Source organism: Meleagris gallopavo, chromosome 3, assembly GCF_000146605.3.
Source record: "Meleagris gallopavo isolate NT-WF06-2002-E0010 breed Aviagen turkey brand Nicholas breeding stock chromosome 3, Turkey_5.1, whole genome shotgun sequence".
NCBI lineage: Eukaryota > Metazoa > Chordata > Aves > Galliformes > Phasianidae > Meleagris > Meleagris gallopavo.
Genome location: NC_015013.2, coordinates 32,139,300 through 32,144,375, shown reverse-complemented (window position 1 = coordinate 32,144,375; position 5,076 = coordinate 32,139,300).

Genomic DNA, 5,076 nt, shown 5'->3' with positions numbered 1-5,076 from the left:
TACATTCAAGAGGGATGATGGTACACACATCTGGCTTTTTCTCATACAAAGTATTTTAATTAGAAAAATACCAGATTTGTAAGTTTTACTTACGCTTACGGAGTCTTTCAGTCTTTCACAGATGCCTATTTCTTTTGCTTTTTTCATATCATCTCAGGTTTTCTGCTTCAAGTCTTTAAATGTCATGAAGAAGTGGAAAGATGGCATCACTGCCTCCAACAAGTCCTCCTCCCAAATCGTCAGAGAGATGAGAAAGTGCTGCCTGTTGCCCAGGAGCAGACAGAGCAAGGAGACTTTTCATATTAAAACTTGATGCAAAACAGCAGGCCACAGTGTCACAAAACAGATTCTACAGCTCAAGGTTTTAATGACTGGTTAAAGCTAGAGAGTAGACAAAGCAAGCAGGCCTCCAGCTGAGCTCCTGCTACAGCATCCAGACAGCTCCAGGAGTTGCTTGCATTTTATTCATGCTAGAGAGGAAAAGATTTTCTCACAATCATCCCACTCAGACTTCTTCATTTTGCTTACCGTGTGTCCATGATCACCTAGCCAAAATTGCAACAAGCATACCTCTGCAGTTTGAGGGAGAGACGGAGTATTCTAGAAATGGCTGTGGTGCCAATGCTTGCCATTAACCATTAACCAAAATCACGTCATTTCTGCTGAAAGTTCCTCTAAGATGTGCACAGCTGGCCTCAGCCATCAGCTTCATCAATGAAGCTCCGCTGAATCCTGGACCACTCTGGAGTAGAGTTTAGAGCTGACGTTTCCCTTGGTTCCTGGCTCTGGTACTGTTCTGCTCCACTCCCAGCTGAAACACAGGCTGGTCTGGGATCCTCACGCAAGGCTTGAAATGTCAGACAGGACATGCTCTTTGTGGGCATGTGTGGCTGCAGGTTTTAGCACAGTTGTCTCTGGATATGAGCAAAGACAAGAAATGGGGCTGTCTTCCCAAGCAAGTCTCTTCCTTCAAGATTAATGAGGATTTTGCAGAAATCCCTCAGCTCCCACCACCTGTGTCCTTAGGACTGATAGCTCTCCCTGCTATGAAATCAGGCGCTGGAGAGAGAAGGAGCGTTAACTGGAAAATGCAGATGAAGCACAGCACCTGATGACAAACGGCTACATTTCATATCTTGGCTGCACTGACTTTTTGCAAACATAAGAATTACATAAGGGCTTACTTTTTCCTTTGTTAATGATATTTAGCTTTGCCTGACATGTATATTCAATGAAATGATTTAACTTTCCAGACAAGTTATCCCAGGTCTATGCAGCTTTAATCTGAAGCCAATATTCTGAGTTGTGTTTTTTAACTTCTGTTCTTCTATATTACTGCAGTTCAACTATTCCACCACAGGGAAAGATACTTAAAAAAATAATAATAAGTAGATAAATAAATAAATAAATAATAAAATTTTATTAAATAGAGAGAGATTCAAAGGTTTTTTATTTTCTAAAAAAAAAAAGAAGAGGGAGAAGTACAGGAATGTCCTACAGTTTCTCAGAATTTATGGATATACAGTGTAATCATAAATCTATGCCTTCCTTTATTACACAAACAGTCCTGAGATAAACAACCTAACTACTCTGGAAAAAATAAAATAAAATAAAATAAAAAATTAAGGTCTTTTGACTGCAAAATTCTGGGAAGAGAAGAGGTTTTAAATGCTTGTGAACAGTAGCTTGGAGTAATTGGTGGAACAAATATTTAATAAAAAGTTCTGGCGTTATTATACCAAACTGATTTGAATCTGGCTGCAGGTCACAGGTGATGATTTGGTAGACGTGAGTCTGTTCTGAACACTATGGGCATTTCCCCACTGAAATAAACCCATCAAACTGTCTTCTACAGTCCACAGTCTCGGTTTAAAAGTGTCATCTTTAGACTGTTGACCTTCTCCAACACAGTTCTTTGACATATCCTGAGTCTCTGGCCTTGTAATAGATTTTATTCTATTCATTTTTTAAATAGCTATCATATAATACACATATTCTCTGTGAGTGCATTTTTACATCTGTAGTCTACTTCCACTGCACAGTGACCCTCTCAGCTCTCACCTTCAGGGTGCAGAATTATTGCATGGGGACAAAAAAAATGTTATCTCTCAATATTAAATGCTCAAAGTTTCTTATGACGTTTATGATTTTGAAAGATTGAGGAAAAAAAGGATAAAATTGCATTTGTCTATGTAGTATTATTGTCATTTCTTAGCCTCTCAGTTTAAGATGTTTTAAACAGAGAGAAACTTGCTACTGATTAAATTGAGAAAATTATCAGTGAGTACTCAAATGAGGTAGCTGTTGGAAAATAGAGAAATTATTTTTCAATAGGGAATTGTTAGTTTTCTCTTCAGATACCACCTCTTCATACAGAACAAACACTTCTCTGCATCCTTTCCCTGCATATGAGTGTGCACAGATAGGGACGTGCACAAATGCACGTGTGCATAATTCCATTTCAAATGTTTCTAAGCTTCCTGAAGAATAGTATATACACAGTTTAACTGTTTCCCATTACTGAGTGTTTCTGATAGCCAGACTTCATGCAAAGTTTAGAAATTAACCCTTATCTCCATTGTGTGATGAATATGTCCTATGGTCTGCTTTCATGGCCCAGGTGCAACCGGGAGCATGGCTGTAGGCTGAGACTACAGAGAGAAGAGCTTCTCAGAACGGTGCAGCTGTGCTAGAAAAACTTGGCTGTTAGTGACATTTCAGTCTTTCCATATTTCTTCACATGTTCCTGCTGTTGAATCATGCTGCTTTATAAAATCACCTAGCAAACCAGAAACTGTGATGATTTAAACACTTTTTTTAAAGCAACCTTTGCTTCTCATAAGCTGCAGGTCAAATGCCAAGACAGCATGGGATCTCACTAAGCATTTTCCTGAGTACTACCTCAGAGCACTGCCCAGAAACGCTGAAGGCGTGGTGTGGGTGTCTGAGCTGCTCAGAACCTTGCAAAGACACACATTAAAGTTAGCATGATTAGTCCAAAGATATGAGAAAAAAGCAGCAGCAACAACAGATTTGGCTGAGAACCTGACAGTTGTTCTGGTACACATCCCAGGGTGAAATGCTGGTTTCATTAAATTCAATAAAAAATGCTTACTGGATTTAACAAGGACAGATTTAATCCCAGAACACGAAATGCTTGCGCAACCCAGTTAAATTTCAGTATAAAATGTCTAAACGCATGTTTTATCGAGCCACTTTTATGTTTTGCTGGCCCCTTTATCTTGTGTCAACCAAAAATTCATAATACCGATTTTGACTGAAGGCTGGCTTTAATTACAATTTCTTTTACAGGTCTCAACTGCTTTTTGTATCCTGGGAAATGAGAGCAATTCTTTCTATCATATTCAGAAAGAAAATGAAAAGGTTGGTAAACGTATAAGTAATTTTAACTGATTCATTGATCTGAATACTTTTAAAGTAATACAGTAAGTATTTCTGTCACACTTTGAAGTTAAGCTTGGAGCTGAGTTACATCCCTTAGGGTTATTTTATAGCCATTAAGAATGTGTACCTTTTATCTGGTGCCTTCAATTAATTGAATTTCAAAAATATTCTCAAATGTTTTTAGAAAATCATTTAGTTCCTGGAGGACATTCCTGTGTGATTTATTGTTACAGTAATTAAAAGCAGTGAGTATTACACTGGTCACTGTTGGAACTCCTGTCTGCCTTCGGCTATATTTTGGTTTAAGTTAAAATATATAACGCACTTGAGAGACTTGTGAAGGAAGGCAAGAGAAAAATTAATTCTTTTCAGATTGCTTCAGAATTTTGGCACACTTAGAAATAACCTCTTAAAGTGATCACAGTGATATTTACATGATAATTATATGCAAGCACAATTAAACCTCTATATTAAACAATTAAATAATGCTTTTCCCGCTATGGTAAATTATTCCTGAGTGCCCATATTAGTATTCTGTAGTTCTAATCGGTGCCATAAATAATTTTCAGTTTTACACATTCTGCTCTGAAGCAGTTATTAAGAGCTCTCAGGAAGAGTTAAAACAGCTAATGAAAATAATTAGCGGGGGAAAAAAAATGATGGCTCATCCCACCTGGAAAGATAACCCTAAGTGCACGCTACAAACGCCGCTTTAATTGCATCATTGTTTTCCGAGGTGCGCGCGGTTCTTGTCTCCAATCTCTTCCGTGCACAGAGTGATCGCCCACAAGTAACGTCGTATGGCACTTCCCACACACAAGGAGCTCTCTGGGACCAGACCCAAAGCCCACTTCTCTTTGGTTCTCTTTAGCGTGGAGAAGGAGTTCACTCCTGTCCTACTTCCCCCGGGGCTCAGCACTGCCCACCCAAGGCTGGAAGGAGAACTTGGTCATACAGAAATCCCTCGGCACCTTCTGCCTTCTACAGGTCTTCAGTGTCTGCTAAGATATTCAGCAGTGGAAATGATGCTGATGCTCCTCTCCTGCCAAAAGATAATCCTCTCCACGTTCACATTAGAGTACACTGAGGCAGCTTTGGCGCTCTCTAACCACACCAACATTTTTTTCATGGCACAGAATAAATGCCTTCTCAAAACCACGGGTTTGCAAGCAGAACTATGGCAACACTTGCTTAGAAAATGGTTGAAAACATATTTATAAGCGTATACATTTAAAAGATCCACAGATGACCAGATCGAGTCTGGTGAAAGATGCCTTTTATTGTCTTGACCATATATTTATGTATAAAAGTGTAGTCCTGTCCAATAAAGGTAAACATTTCACATGCCAACATACGCACTGAAGTCATTGTTCACAATAATAACCTCTCCTTTTAATAAACCATCTCCTTTACGCTGAAATGCCTAAAGGTTTTCTAATGTATATCAGTCTTTTGAACATCACATAATCAATTTAACACGAGAAAGGGAAAAGAAATGTACGTGCACGGATCCCTGCATATTCAGATAAACCTTGCTGCTATGAGGTTAGCATAAGACTGCACCAAAACCAGAGGAGGACAAACACAGTTTCAGTGAAAATCCATGTATTTTCACTGTATTTCTGTCCATGTATTTATTGCATTCTGAATTCTATTCACTTCCTTTTTTTT